We start from the raw sequence: 17,195 nt of genomic DNA, 5'->3' as shown, positions 1-17,195 counted from the left end.
AGCTCTTTGATGTAGTGTTTCTATTGGTACCTCGAGATCTCCTTTGGATAAACTGATATTCAAATAATTGATATTTGGATAATTGAGGTTTCTCTGTAATGCCATTTACAAATTCACTGATGACACTACTATGGTCAGTCGAATGTCAGAAGGCGATGAAACAGACTACAGACAGGAGGTGGAAGACCTGGAAAAATGGTGCACTGAGAACAACCTAGCTCTCAATGCCAGCTAAACCAAATAACTTATTATTGACTTTTGGCGGGATGTTACTCATGTCCCCCAACACATTAACAGCACAGAGGTGAAACCAGTGGAGAGTGTCAAGTTCCTGGGAGTGGTCATCCACAACAAGCTTTCATGGACTCTTCATGTGGACGTACTGGTTACAAAGGCCCAACAAGGTCTCTTCTTCCTCAGGCAGTTGAGGAAATTTGGCATGATGGCAAGTACCCTTGCCAACTTTTATAGGTGTGCCATCAAGAGCATTCTGCCTGAATGTATCACTTCCTGGTATGGCAACTGTGCCATTCAAGATTGGAGATGGTGAACTCGGTCCGGACAATTACAAAGGCCAACCTCCCATCTATGATATCCATCTACCAGGCACACTGTCAAGGAAAGGCCTCCAGCATTCTTAAAGATCCATCCCACCCAGGCATTGTTTTTCTGCAACCTCTACCATCAGGGAGAAGTTACAGAAGCCTGAACACACACACACACCAGTTGGTTTCATAACAGTTTAGATATAGATTAGATTAGATTCCTTACAGTATGGAAACAGGCCCTTTGGCCCAAGTCCATACCAACCCTCTGAAGAGTAACCCACCCAGACTCATTACCCTACCCTATACTTACCCCTGACTATCGCACCTAACACTATGGGCAATTTAGCATTGCCAATTCACCTGACCTGCACATCATTGAATTGTGGGAGGAAACCAGAGCACCCGGAGGAAACCATGCAGACATGGGGAGAATGTGCAAACTCCACACAGACAGTCACCCAAGGCTGGAATCAAACCCAGGTTCCTGGCACTAAGAGGCAACAGTGCGAACCACTGAGCCAGCGTGCCACCCCAAAATGGACTTGCAAATTCTTAACATTCGCCTGTACTTGTGTTTGTGTTTTTGCGCTGTTTACTATTATTTACTATCTATGTTACTTAACAATGTGATCTGCTCATATTGCTTGCTAAACAAAGTTTTTCACTGTGCCTTGGTACACGTGATAATAAATTCATTTCAGTTCAAGTGGTGGATATGGACACAATTACAACATCTAAAAGACATTTGGATAAGTACATGAATATGAAATATTTGGAGGGATTAGCGAGTTTTGAGAAGATCTGTAGCTCAGGTTGAAGGTTCGAATGTAGGTTTGCTCGTTGAGCTGGAGGGTTCATTTCCAGACATTTCATTACCCTACTAGGTAACATATTCAATGGGCCTCAGGCAAAGCAATGCTGAAAATTCCTTGTTTCTATTTATATGTTTGGATTTCTTTGGGTTGGTGATGTCATTTCCTGTGGTGAAGCCACTTCCTGTTCTTTTTCTCAGGAGGTGGTAGATGGGGTCTAATTCAATGTGTTTGTTGATAGAATTCTGGTTGGAATGCCATGCTTCTAGGAATTCTCGTGCATGTCTTTGTTTGGCTTGGCCTAGGATGGATGGATGTGTTGTCCCAGTCGAAGTGGTGTCCTTCCTCATCTGTAAGACATCTCAGAAATGACTGCCAGACTACTCAGACCCTTTGGCATCATGGTAGCCCACAAACCCACCAACACATTAAAACAGCAGCTAATGAACTTGAAAGACCATATACAGACAACAAGCAAAACTAATGTCATTTACAAAATACTGTGCAAGGATTGTAACAAACACTACCTTGGAAAACTAGCCACCAGGATACATGAACACCAACTAGCCACAAAGATACATGACCCTCTCTCACTAGTATCCTCACATACAGATGAGGAAGGACATCACTTCAACTGGGACAACACATCCATCCTAGGACAAGCCAAACAAAGACATGCACGAGAATTCCTAGAAGCATGGCATTCCAAATGGAACTCTATCAACAAACACAAATTGACTTGGACCCCATCTACCACCGCCTGAGAAAAGGAACAGGAAGTAACCTCACCACAGGAAATAACATCACCACAGGCAATGATATCACCAACCCAAAGAAACCCAAACATAAATAGAAAGCAGGAATTTTCAGCAATGCTTTGCCTGAGGCCCATTGAAGATGTTACCTAGTAGGGTTACAAAACATCTGGAAATGAACCTTCCAGCTCAGTGGGCAAACCTACATCCAAAATTAGGAGGGATATAAGCCAGGAGCAGGAAAGTGGGACTAATTTAGTTTGTGATTATGGTGAACATACACTGGTTGGACCGAACAATCCGTTTGACCCCTGCTTTATGACAATATAACATTGAAAACCTGAAACATATCAGCAGAAAATAGGCCATTTAGCCCCTCATGTCTGGTCCACCATTCAATAAGATCACAGTTGCTCTGATTGTCACCTCAAATCCATATTCTGGCCTATACCTGATCATCTTTCAATCCCTTGTTAACTATATTTATTTCTCCAGAAGAGCTGCCCAACCTGCTGAATGTTTCAGGGTTTTTTAATGAGTCTTCAGTTGCTTTACAGCCGTACTCCAGATATTTGTCCTTGCATCTTACACATTCACTTCCATCCCTTTCTAGAAGGCTGTGGTAAAAGTAAATTGAATAGTAACCTCTTGAATTTACATTTTTTTCTTTTTGAGTCATGTGTTCCAAACAACCACACTCCTGCATGTGGGTGTGTGCGTGTGAGAGGGAGGGAAGAGGGAAAACTGCATCGTTAGAGACAAGCACATTATGAAACTGGTGAATGGACCTTTCCTCCAAACACTGGTCGATGACAGAGTCTGAACAAAGGCCAGAAAGTGTGTTTACTGGGTTTGTTAGCAAAGTAGAGCTAAACTGGAGCTACCAGTTTTCTAAATCGTATCAAGGCTTGTCTATTCGAATGTGATAGTGCCACATTGAGAGATCTCATTAAGAGAAATATGAAAGTGCACAGTATCTCTCCCTCTTTGTCAAGTCTAACAAAAGGCTTTCCATTTCCTCCAATCATGACTCAAAAAGAGAGTTTGGTGGTTGCTTAAAGGCGAGAAGTGGAGGCGTAGGGAAGGTCTTGGCGAGGTGCTCATCTTCATCCATAACGTGTTGGAGGCTGCAAAGAACATGCTGTAGTTCTCCATTCCCAGGAAGTACTGGGTGACAAAGCATACCCGATTGGTTGTATCCCATGTCTGTCTCCTGAAGAGGTCATTATAGCTAGCTGACAAAGGAGCAGTGCTCTGAAAGCTTGTACTTTCGAATAAATCTGTTGGACTATAACCTGGTGTTATGTGATTTTTAACTTGATCCACCACTGTCCAACACCAGCATCTCCACATCAAAAAGAGAGAGAACTGCTCTCGGAGCTACAATACATCCTTCAAAAATCACCAGGTTAGTTACAATCAGCAACTTAGAGGAAGTCCCCTTAGTGACTTCGGCACAGCCATCACCCTACCCTTTCCTCTCCTCCTGTTCATCTAACCAGTTATTGCAAATTACAGTAATTCAAATTCGTTCAACACTGATATCTTAAAATGACACTTGGAGATCTGCACTGGTTCAATCTTGTAAAATGCTTTTCTTTTAAACGAGGGATTTTGAACTTATTTCCAAGGAGTAAACCGCCAGAGATGATAAATAGGTTGTACGAGTTAGTGTGATTGGCATTTTCTCAGTTTGGACTTCAAAGGTGCCATCAAAATTGTAGTCAGCGAAGATTAATCCAATAACCGCCTGTCCAAAAACGAGCCCCATCTGCACGAGCTCCACCAATTTTCCTTCTATACATTTTATTCCCATATTAGAAAACGGGGATGACAATAACCACATTTCAATCTGCAGGCCTAATTCAAAACAGATCGGCTCTCATTACCCACGTGAAAACACTGGCAAAGACTACAGTCTGCTGGCTTTCTCTCGAGTCGGCACCAGTTAGTGGAGAGATAGGGCGATAGGAACCTTTTTCTCTCACAACTCGGTTTTTTCTGCAGTTCCCCACTTTAAAAGCCCTGAAATGTCCCATTGGGTTTCACCTTTTTCTGTGGTCGGACTGGAAAAAGGTGTCAGTTTTTGCTAAACTAACAAAGTTATTTCTTCGACAATAACGTGCCTTTAGCATTATTAGTGCATAGTTTGCAATGTGGAAATAGCCTAAGGAAAAATAGGCACAAACGATGTTTTGCAGGGAGGAGTTAGGAATAAAGTTGCGGCGAGTTTCCCACTGGTTTGGTTCTGGATTTTCCTGAGAAGTCTATTTGAACTTCATTAAACGATGTGTACACAGGGGGGCTTCGAAGATTCTCCTATTCACTCTACCTGTATCTAATAAGAGTTCTGGAGTTTTAAAGTTTGATCGGAAATTGGAATCTGATTGATTGTTTATTTTTTAAAAGTGGAACGCAGTTAAGACTTCAGTTAGAAAACAGTGCGTTACTTTTGGGAAACGTTTCCTCTGTGTCAGATCTTAACGAAAGACGCTTTCGTTACCAGAAATATACTTACTATGAAATTACATGATTTCAAACTGATTCCTGCACTGGAAGTTGTGCCACAGTAACTTTCCTTTGAATCGGAGTTGATGTGTGGTTTCCTGTCCACAGTAACAAGTCTGACTGAATTCTATTGAGATAACATTATTCACATTCGAAATTATGGCAAGTGTCGCTTTATTGAAAGTGGGGTTTAATTAATTTACGTCAGGATATGTTTCCTTGATTTTTGAAGCCCAATAATTGTTTTTTCTGCTACATGATGATTAACAACATTTCAAAAGATACATCACATTATAACATCAGCTCACTCCGTGTGAACATTTCCTGACAAATCCTACATTTACTTTGGTCAGATGGAGCCCGTGCTTCCCGTGGCCTGCGGCCATTGATTATTTTAAATTACTCCTAGAGATGTAATTTCTCTCTTCTACCTTGCATGTAAGGTTGTGTTGGAAAGAAACATACACCTGGGTAGGCACCAAGCTCTGGCGTACTCTAGAAATGAACGTTTTATGATGTTAAAGGTACCATATAAATTGTTATGATTTGGAGATGCCGCTGTTGGACTGGGGTGTACAAAGTTAAAAAGCACACACCAGGTTATAGTCCAACAGGTTTAATTGGAAGCACTAGCTTTCGGAGCGACGCTCCTTCATCAGTGGATAGTGAATGTGCTTCCAATTAAGCCTGTTGGACTATAACCTGATGTTGTGTGATTTTTAACTATGTAAATTGTTGTACAGAATTCCGATCACACAAAAACCTCTGTTGTCACCTTCAGCGATTTCAAATTCCGATACTTAGATTTATAATGCAAACTGCCTGGGTAGGTTTGTCACACAGCAAATTATATCACTATCAACTCATCGTCTTTTTTTTTTCTGTTTACAGCTTCTCAGCCTGAACAGACAGCCTAGAGTTTTCATCAAACTCTACTTATCAAATGCCCCCTAGTTATACTATTCCAAAACTGCTAATTATCAAATCAAATCAACATACTAAACAAGGTAATGCTTTTAATTGAGCCACATCCGCATTATCTGGTTCAATTATCTCTTAAGTCAAATCCTACATCAGCGTGCATGTGGAACCCAGGAAGTAATTCACTCGACCGCAATGGTTCTACAAGCTACCCGTGGAAATTGGGTTTTAATTTGAGAAATTATCACAATTGGCACTTGATATTTTGCCCTTTAGAAATTAATTTCCCCCTTATTTTGCGTAGGCTGAGAGGAATTTGTTCATTCTGCCAGAAGGTAAGAACCACACTCCACTTTTGTGTCTCTTACAGAGATATTTAACTTAAAGGATCTATTCCTAAAATATTGTCCTATATATACGCTCGGTCTCACTATTTATACTCCGGGGCGTTTTCTGCGGCGGCTGGATCAATGTTAACAACTGTGAATGAAAGTCAAAGGTTTCCCTCTTTTATAGCTTCCAGGAGGAATGAAATAAATTCGGATAATGATGAGCCTAAGTGAATGTAATATCCTGAGCAGTCTCTACTCTTGCCTTAAAGCAATTGAAAAAGCACTGTCTCAAGTTACAATTCCACACACGTTCTGTGGAACACTAGATATCTGAGCTTTTAGAAAAGCAAGGATCCTAATCTGTTTACACTGGATTGATTTGCATCCCTTTAGTTTTGAGCAGGTTTAAAATGGTAACCAGATGTGGGTAACTAAGATTGGAGTAAACAAATTTACACCATTTTTAAATAGTCATTTTAATCTGAATCAGCTGCCTTCTTAAAAAATCCACAGACCTTACCAGTGGCACAAGGAAGGATCCTGATGACAGTCAGAAAAAAGGAAAATAAAGTAGAGAAGTGGCTATTGTAGGTGGGTCAGAAGTATAATGGTAGAAGTGTCCACACTTGGTGGTGCCACCCTCCAGCAAGAGCATTGAAAGGAGGGTCACCCAAAAGGAGGGAAGGGCTGACCGAGGATGCAAGTACGCTGGGAAAACAACCAAATCAATGTCCACCCGGATATATGGAATCACTGGAGGAAGAGGCAACAAAGGATTTGTAGGAATGGTCAGAAGCGAAGAATAACTGGAAAAGGAAACTTGTCAGACCCTCAGTGGCCGACAGCAAATGAGAAAGAAGCAGCCACGTGGAAGACAACCAGCAGCTCATCTGATGATGGAGATGTGCAGAAACATTGGGCATCTTGAGGGGCCTGGTGAAACCCACCTCCTATCATCGGGAACAAGAGGATACCCACAGCTCGAGGCGATCAGGTGCAGCGACCTTCCAAACAAGGAGCAGAGTACAACAATAGATCTGTCCGATTCAGACCAGGACCTTCCTGGCTTTACCGTTGCCCCAATCACACTGGATCAGGATGACGTCCTCTGGGAGGTACAGGACAGCACCCTCCCACTCCTGACTGAGATCTACACTGAGATCGGCTGAGTAGTGGCAAATGGAGTTTAATTTAAATAACTGTGAGGAAATTGCATTTTGGTAATGAAAACAAAGAAAGAGCTGATACAATTAATGGTAGAGCCTTGGGTAATGTTGTAGATCAGAGAGACCTAGGGGTTCAGGTACACAGTTCTTTGAAATTTGTGTCACAAGTAGGTGGTTAAGAAGCTGTTTAGCATGCTTGTCTTCATTGTTCAGACCTGAGTATAGGGAGTTGGGATGTTATGTTGCAGTTGTACAGGATGTTGGTGAGGCCTCTTCTGGAGTTCTGTGTCCAGTACTCCAGGGAGTCTGATCTCCCTGTTATAGGAAATTATTATACTGGAGAAGGTTCAGAAAAGATTTCCCAGAATGATGCCAGGAATGGAGTTCTAAATATAGACTATAAACACTGGTAATTTTTTTCACTGGAGTGTAGGAACTTGAGGGGTGAGTTTTATGAAATCATGATGTGGGACTAGCTTAGTTTAGGAACACAGTCAGTCAGCACGGACTGGTTAGACTGAAGGGTCTGTTTGCATGCTGTATGACTACCGGAAATGGTTAAGCTTGTGGGCCCACAGGCCTTTGGTTTTGTTGGGGAGGGGTAACAATTGCCATTCCTCTGCATGGGTATTTTCCTGCAGGAAGGCAACTGTGCCATCTCTGAAATTAAGGAGGTGGTGCGCAGGCACCTCCTTGCAGCAGATGTTTTGTACAGAAACGCTGCCATGAGACTGATGCCCCAATGGTAAAGAGTGAGCAGCTGGCTATTCTACAGCTGCTCACACAACTGCTGGCAACATTCAGGCCAGTCATTCTGGCTGGAGACTTCAACTGCATTATCAATGTGGCTGGATGATCTGGAGGGGCTGACAGCAAACTGGATGCCACATCTGGATTCCTGATAAAAATGGTTAAATACACCAAGCAGCACGATGTTGTCATATCCCTGCAGACGGAGCCAAGCATAGATAAACCTGATCACAACCAGATGGGTCTATCTGCTCCAGGATAGATTTCTTGTTTGTGTCCCAAGGTTCTCTGTTCCTGCTGGCTGACTGTCTCCTACGGGGTGATGCAAGCCAGCAAGGGAACATGGAAGCTGAACATACAACTGTTGATGCCAGAAAACAGTAAGGAGCTCAGAGTACACAGGTTGGAGAACTAATCCCCTCTGAGTGTCCATTGGATTAATGGGAAACAGTCAAGGGAAACATCAAGATGTTGTTCTTCCTCAGAGGTATTTAGAAGGGGAGCGAGTGAGAGAGCAAGGGTGGGGGGGAGGTTTGTTGGGAGTGGTGGGGGGAAACAGTCCAAACTCAAGAAAAGTATGCAGAGCCTACTCCTGAAGATGATGGGGGTTGATGTCAAGGAGGATCTCCTAGGAGGTGAAGAGCTAGCAAGCCTCACTCTTTGCCTCAAAAGGTCTCCAAGATAACTTTCCAGTCTACGGTCTGCTCCATGGTACAGGATGAGATGTGCTTGTGTTCCTTCGAGAAGGTGTGCAAGGAGAGCTCTGATCATTGTTCTAAAGGAAGATGATGGCTTGGTAACATCGTCTCAGTCTGACATCCTGAGAATCAGCAAATTCTCTTTTGCCAGAACTTTGACATTAAGCCCATAGACAGAGGACAGGTACAACCAGGCGACTGCACAATCAGAGGTCTCAGATGGCAGCACATGGGAGTGGCTGGACCAGCCATTATTTCTGGATGAGCTGACTAAGATCCTCAAGTCCTTTTGAAAAGAACAAAACTCCCAGAAGCAACAGCTCACTGGCTGAATTGTTTTTGGCTTTGTGGGACTTGATTTGGCTAGGACCTGCTGGAAGTGTACAACAGTACGTTTCTGTCAGGTAGCATGTGCAAATCCATGAGGAAAGGTATCATCACCCTTCTCTGAAAAGGGAGAAAATCATAAAATTGGGAACCAGTTTCACTGTTGAATGTAGAATATAAAATCCTGTTTAAGTTCATTACATTCCGATCAGGTCTGCCCTGGGGTCGGTGATTTACTCCGATCTGTACCGGGCAGGACAATCTAAGAGCTTTGCCTCTCAGATCAGAGGGGTGGACGTCCGCCTCATCAGCCTGGACCAGGAGAAGGTCTTTGACAGGATATCACACCCCTACATGTGGGATGTGCTCTCCAAAATGGGCTTTGGGGAGGGAATCCAGAATTGATCCAACTGCTCTATATCAATATTGGTAGTGTAGTCTCAATCAATGGATGGGGATCAAGAAGCTTCCTGATAAGATCCAGAGTCTGGCAGGGCTGCTCACTCTCTTTCCTGCCTTGTTTGTGAGTTGTGTAGAGCCTTTTGCTAAGTTCTTCAGGAAGGATGCAAGCCTGAGAGGGGTGACTATTCCAGGTCAGGTCACAGCCTCCCTGTACATGGGCAACATTGCTATTTGCTGCTCGGATCTGCTGTCAGTGCGCAGCCTCCTGAGTGTCGGTGACCAGTTTGAACTGGCCAAGGTAAATCAAGGCAACAGCAAGGCCATGTTTTTTGGGAACGAGGCATATCTTTTATCACCCCTGACAGGTCAGATTACTTGAGGATGCTGAGACTATGGTTCAGAGCAGCCAGAGCATATGTTTTTTTTTTAAAAAGCTTTGGGAGGAGTGTATTGCCAAGGTGAGGCAGAAACTGGACAGATTGAAGCACCACTCCCCCTCTATTGTGGGTAAAAGCTAGGTGTGACGTAGTGTTAGTGTCGTATGTGGCACAGGACTATTCCCTGAAACTGTGCCACCACAGTTCACCTGAATCATCTTCCACTTCATCTGGAGGTCAGTGATGGGGCATATGCCCAGGGTCACCACGTACAAAATTCTGGATAAAGGTTGAAAGGACATACTCAACACTGCCCCCCTCCTAATGGCCACCTTTTATATGCAGCCTTATCAAGCTGTGTAGACCATCTGTACACAAACAGTATCACTATGTACTGAGATCTTACCTGTCCCTGGTGTTTTGAAGGATGGGCCTGTCCTTGGTGTTGCAGAACTCTCCAAGTAGTTGAATGATTCCTTATCACCTGTCCCTCAGCAAAATCTGTAAAGGAAAACACCTTTGCCCACTGGCTGATGGACAGGTGATCAACATGCAGTGTCCTTGAGATCTGTGGGAAAAGGAGAGGGTGGATCCTGTTGGGTGGTTCCCTGAGCAGACTGTCAGTCATGTGGCAGAATACCTCATCACCAGAACTTTCCAACATGCACCATCACATAACTTGGCTGGCAGTGCCCTTCTCACCAATCAGATCCTTCATACACCCAGTCTTTGCATGCCACTGCATGCTGCCCTCTAAGTGACTATGGAGAGGGGTAAGAAACTGTCTGTCTCACGTCTCTTTCAGTAATGTGCCTTTTCCAAGAAGGTCTGGAGAGTAAAGTTTTTGTTGAGGTTTGTTCTGAGTAGCTCCGTGATACAGAACTCTGCTCTAAGGGTTGTTCCCTAGGAAGCATACCGAGACAAACATTGACTATGCCTGGAGGACCATTTGGTCTTTTGTCTGCCTCAAACGTGTTGGTCTTCCAGTGTAAAGAGTTAACTTTGAGTGTTGTGATTCCAGGATGACATGCTGAGAGACATGCTAAAGCTTGGGGCAGCTTCAGCCAAGGCAAAGTGGGGAAAGACCATCATCTAAGGTTTTTCTGCCAAAGTACGATGATGGTCCATTCAGTTAGTAGACCCTTTTTGTGCCTCAGATGTATATAAATAATGTCCTGCATGAGTAGGAAATGCCTTTGGTTTTTGCAACTGCATGAATGTCAAATTCCAGTGTTTCTTGATGCACGTATTATGTACAGAATTCTTTTGGTAGTTCTGTACGTACATAAGACTTTTTCTATGAATAAAGTATATTTGTGCAATATGAAAAAAATCCATCAGCAGCCTAGTGTGTTACCTTGAAAATACTGACATGGTTTTAATGTTATATACTACCATCAGTCATTTTATTGTAATGCAGAAAAATTGAACAACCAGATGTTTACAACAAATATCCAGTCAAGAACTTTAGATCCTTTTCATGATTCTACACCATTGGTCAGAGGTTGCTGAGAGGTTCTGATGCAAAGACTACACAGGAATTACTCATGAAGTTTACACTTCTGATGGTCAATTGCCAGAATCTGGATCTCTCTGAAAACTTCCCAACTTTTGGGTTAGATCTGGAGGGTTCACATTTATTTACTTTTAGTAGTTAGCCAGAAAAGTTAAAGGAATTAAAACCTGCTCTGATTCCTGGCAAATTATTAAGCATCACTCATGCTGAGACCCCCTCCTGTATCCAACCATCTCCCCATGAGTATTCTCACAAGGATGCAGAGGCGTGGCCAGCAGTGCTGCAAAGAAGGTCCAATCTGCCAGTGTAAGTCCCGCCATCTTGTTTCTGCTGCCTCCGGGGTGCATTTCTGCTAGTTCACCCATCTCCCATCAAGGCTCAGGTTACATTATTCTCACTGTTGCCTGCAACATCTTCCCTCACTCTCTCTGTACCCCCAGCCTCCCACCCCACTGCACACCGAGTTAATCTGTGCTGCCTGCTCAAATCCTCCAGTAGACCACACTATCTTTCCCCCACGTGAACCTGCACAAACAGTATCACCCACAACCATCTCATGTAATCTTCCCCATCTTCACATTGCAGGAGAAAACAGTTCATAACCAGGCAGAGAGAGAGAGAGAGGCTGGATGGGTGAGGGTGTGCATAATGTCAGACTCCTCACCCCTTACAAGGAGAGTATTTTGGTACTCACTGGACCACACTGGGACTATTCCTGTGGGGATGTAGAAACCACTGCATGTCACTACCTTTCTCCCACTAACACTTCTATCACTGTGAAGCTTTTGGCATCACTTCTAACCATTGGCCGCAACATCTCCTTTCTCTTGCAGCTTCTGCAAGCCACTCTTAACCTCTTTGCCCAGATACTCGGCTCCATCATAAGTTTCAACCTCAATTAGTAGGAACAAGGGTACCGAGGCCTCTGGGGAAGCATTGGTAAGGCTGCCCCCTGCTCCACCCACCCACTCAGATACTGTCAGCTCAATACAGGACAACGGTTGTGAGCAGGAATCACTGCGAGAGCTCCACAGCTGGCTGAGGAAGAAATTGTCTGGGCCACTGGCATTTGGAGAAGTGCCCAGAGATCGGGCATCTGCTCAGTCTCGGGCTCGAGAGGCCCTTGTTCTGTCAGTAACCAGGGACTCCGTCCAAATGCACAGGGAGGAGCAGCAGCATACAGGTATACGGGAGGCAATGGTCCTTCTTTCCCAGAAACTGCAGTAGTGCAGGGAGTGAAGCAACCATGTGACTGTCTGCACTGACAGGGTGGTGGCTGCCATGAGGACTCACAAGGAGCACTGCATTTTCCTGCAGTTTACTGCCACAGATGTTGATACCTAGGACCAAAGGCATGGTGACAGCGAGATAGGGAACCTTGCTCCTGCTACAAGGAGACACCAGCTGGAGGAGGAACTACACACAGACCCCTCTGAAGTTTTCACTCGGGACACTCTAGAGGTGGCCAGGCCCTCCACATCGTCCATGCCTGCCCATTTCAGATTCTTGGAAGTTTAAACCAACAAGGACTAACTTGCCTCAGGCAAGAAGGCCCTCCACACAAGCCCCACTGCATGAGAGCAGGCTCCCTCTACCCCAGCAATACAATCAGGGTGTGCAGTCACACATATTGGAGGTGGGTGGGGGAGAAAAAAGACAATATACTAGGGGCACGTCGGTGACATCGGTCTGATTTAAATTGCCATTCCATCCAGCAGCAGCTCGCAGCCAGACAAGAGGCTTCAAAGGTTGAAGTTTGCTCACTGTGCTTATGACATCAGTTACAGTCAGGATAACAATGTTTGCGTTTTCCTGGCTCCTTTGCTCCCTCTGGAGAATTATCCCTAATGTTTGGTTCCCTCTGAGCACAAAGGTGGAGCTGCCAATAAATGTTGTCCAGCAGTGGCAGTATGAGGAAGATATCGTCTTTAGACAGGGTCAGTGATGCAGAATGGACAGTGAGTTTGCATGTGTGTAGGCCTTTGTACTACACCTTTATGACCCATTTTGTTCTTCTTTAAAAGTCCAATGAACAGCATGCACTGCAGCCCCCTCCCTCACAGGCCAAGATACTTACCGCACTTGCTTTGGTTGCATCCATTTTCTTCTCCGTTGCACAATTTCAATTTCCAGCATGATGGAAAGGCAGAAGTGAGCTCTCCCTGTCCAGAAGCTGCCAGCCTCAGCCTGACCAGGCCAATGAGCCCCCAGATATCCCTATCCCCTTCCTAACGGCCCATCCAGTCCACCAACCCCATAGGATTCCCACTACTGTAAGTTCCCAGATATTTGTATCATCGATAGTCACAGGTGAGGTGCTGGAAGACTGGAGGTTGGCTAACGTGCCACTATTTAAAAAGGTGGTAAGGACAAGCCAGGGAAATATAGACCAGTGAGCCTGATGTCAGTGGTGGGCAAGTTGTTGGAGGGAATCCTGAGGGACAGGATGTACATATATTTGGAAAGGCAAGGACTGATTAGGGATAGTCAGCATGGCTTTGTGTGCGTGAAATCATGTCTCTTGAACTTGATTTGAGTATTTTTTTGAAGTAGCAAAGATGATTGATTAGGGCAGAGCGGTAAATGTGATTATATAAGCACTTCAATAAGGTGTTCAACATGGGAGACTGGTCAGCAAGGTTAGATCGCATGGAATACAGGGGAACTTGCCATTTGGGTACAGAAGTGGCTCCAAAGTAGAAGAGAAAAGGTGGAGGGTTGCTTTTCAGACTGGTGCCCTGTGACCAGTGGAGTCCCTCAAGGATCAATGCTGGGGTCACTACTTTTCATCATTTATATAAATGATTTAGATATGAACATAGCAGATATAGTTAATAAGTTTGTCGGTGACACCAAAATTGGATGTGTCGTGGACAGTGAAGAAGGTTACCTCAGATTACAACGGGATCTTGACCAGATGGGCCAGTGGGCTGAGGAGTGGCAGATGGAGTTTAATTTAAGTAAATGCAAGGTGCTGCATATTGGAAAAGCAAATCTTAGTAGGACTTACACACTTAATGGTAAGGTCCTGGGGTATTTTGCTGAACAAAGAGACCTTGGCGTGCAGGTTCATAACTCCTTGAAAGTGGAGTCACAGGTAGATAGGATAGTGAAGAAGGTGTTTGGTATGCTTTCCTTTATTGGTCAGAGTATTGAGTACAGGAGTTGGGGTTGGGGGGGGGGGGGTCATCTTGCAGCTGTACAGAACATTGATTAGGCCAATTTTGGAATATGGCATGCATTCCTGGTGGTCTTCCTATTGGAAGGATGTTGTAAAACTTGAAAGGCTTCAGAAAAGGTTTACAAGGATGTTGCCAGGGTTGGAGCATTTAGAGTCCTGGAGATGTACAGCATGGAAGCAGACCCTTTGGTCCAACCCGTCTATGCTGACCAGCTATCCCAACCCAATCTAGTCCCATCTGCCAGCACCCGGCCCATACCCCTCCAAACCCTTCCTATTCATATACCCATCCAAATGCCTCTTAACTGTTGCAATTGTACCAGCCTCCACCACTTCCTCTGGCAGCTCATTCCATACACGCACCACCCTCTGCATGAAAAAGTTGCCCCTTAGGTCTCTTTTATATTTTTCCCCCTCTCACTCACTCTAAACCTATGCCCTCTCATTCTGGACTCCCCAAACCCAGGGAAAAGACTTTGCCTATTAATCCTATCCATGCCCCTCATAATTTTGTAAACCTCTGTAAGGTCACCCCTCCGCCTCCGACACTCCAGGGAAAACAGCCCCAGCCTGTTCAACCTCTCCCTGTAGCTCAAATCCTCCAACCCTGGCAACATCCTTGTAAATCTTTTCTGAACCCTTTCAAGTTTCACAACATCTTTCTGATAGGAAGGAGACCAGAATTGCACGCAATATTCCAACAGTGGCCTAACCAATGTCCTGTACAGCCGCAATATGACCTCCCAACTCCTGTACTCAATACTCTGACCAATAAAGGAAAGCATACCAAACGCCTTCTTCACTATCCTATCTACCTCTGACTCCACTTTCAAGGAGCTATGAACCTGCACTCCAAGGTCTCTTTGTTCAGCAACACTCCCTAGGACCATACCATGAAGTGTATAAGTCCTGCTAAGATTTGCTTTCCCAAAATGCAGTACCTCGCACTTATCTGAATTAAACTCCATCTGCCACTCCTCAGCGCATTGGCCCACCTTGTCCAGATCCTGTTGTAATCTGAGGTAACCCTCTTCGTTGTCCACTATACTTCCAATTTTGGTGTCATCTGCAAACTTACTAACTATACCTCTTATGCTCGCATCCAAATCATTTGAGCTATAGGGAGAGGCTGTGGCTGTTTTCCCTGGAGCACAAAGCCTAAGGAGTGACCTTTTATAGAGGTTTATAAAATCATGAAGGGCATGGAAAGGATAAATAGATAGGTATTTTCCCTGAGGTGGGGAGTCCAAAACTAGAGGGCATTGGTTTAGGATGAGAGGGAAAGATATAAAAGGGACCTAAGGGGCAATTTTTTCATGAAGAGGGTGGTTCATGTATGGAATGAGCTGCCAGAGGACATGGTGGAGGGTGGTACAATTGCAGCTTTTAAAAGGCATCTGGATGGGTGTATGAATAGGAAGGATTTAGAGGGATATGGGCCAAGTGCTGGCAAATCTGACTAGATTAGGTTAGGATATCTAGTTGGCATGGATGAGTTGGACCAAAGAGTCTATTTCCATGCTGTGCATCTCTATGACTCTGAATCTAACCTGTCCGTAGTCATCTGTACCTACCTATCATAGAATAGAATCCTTACAGTGTGGAAAGAGGCAATTCAGCTATTAAGTCTGATCAGACCCTGCAAAAAGCATCCCACCCAGACCCAGTCCTCTACCCTATCCCACAACCCTGCATTTTCATCATGGCCAATCCACCTAACCTGTACATCTTTGGTGGGAGGGAAACTGGAGTACCCAGAGGAAATCCACACAGTCATAGGGAGAATGTGCAAACTCTACACAGAGGTTGCCCTGAGGTCAAACTAGGGTCCCTGGTGCTGTGAGGCAGCTGTCTACCCACTGTGCTGCCTATCCTTCCTGCCAGGTAAGTGTTAACTTACATGATCTTCCTCCTTCAAGCCAGGTTGCTACTGACTGTGAACAATATCCCCCTCACTCCCTGAATACATTCTTCACATTCATACTTTACAGTCTGTTCCCCTTCAAAGTCCTGCTGCACCCACCTGCCCCTTCACAATTGTACTAAGCCTTGCCTTGAGCTTGCAGGGCAAGTGACTGAGGTGTCAGTGGAGGAGCACTTTGGGGCCAGTGACCATAATTCTATTAGATTTAAAGTAATGATGGAAAAGTATAGACCAGATCTAAAAGTTGAAGTTCTAAATTGGAGAAAGGCCAATTTTGATGGTATTAGGCAAGAACTTTTGAAAGCTGATTAGGGGCAGATGTTCGCAGGTAAAGGGATGGCTGGAAAATAGGAAGCCTTCAGAAATGAGATAACGAGAATCCAGAGAAAGTATATTCCTGTTGTGGGGAGGAATGGCCGCAGAGGATTCCTGCACCACCTACCAGTTCCCTTTCAGTCCCCTGACGGTAACTCATCTACTCTCTTCTCTTGTCCCTGAGGTGTGACCACCTCCCTGTAACTCCTCCCAATAACCACCCCCTACCTCACAAATGATCCAAAGTTCATCCAGCTCTAGCTCCAGTTCCCTAACGTGGTTTTCGAGGAGCTGGAGTTGCGTCCACTATCCACAGATGCAGTCAGCTGGGACACTAGTGGTGACCCTTACCTCCCACTTTCTACAAGAGGAACATCCAACTGCCCTAACTTACATTCCCACAATTCTAACTTCCCAATGAGACTACTGAAACCAAAAAAAACTAGTCATCTTGCCAATCCAGTGCATAGAACTTTTTTTTATTAGAAGAGAAGGATAGGTGGGAGACACTATCGGAGTCATGTTTCGGGTAAAGCAACTGCCCAAATATATAACCTAACTTTCCCAGCAGTCCCTTGTGCACTCTGCCTGTCATTGAAGTAAGTTTGTATACTTCAAATTTACCTTCCCGTCAGGCCCCTCGCTGTCACTCCTGCAAAAACA

Source organism: Chiloscyllium punctatum, chromosome 4 (genome assembly GCF_047496795.1).
Source record: "Chiloscyllium punctatum isolate Juve2018m chromosome 4, sChiPun1.3, whole genome shotgun sequence".
Taxonomy (NCBI): domain Eukaryota; kingdom Metazoa; phylum Chordata; class Chondrichthyes; order Orectolobiformes; family Hemiscylliidae; genus Chiloscyllium; species Chiloscyllium punctatum.
The sequence above is the reverse complement of the archived record's forward strand: the minus strand, read 5'-3'. Positions refer to the sequence as shown.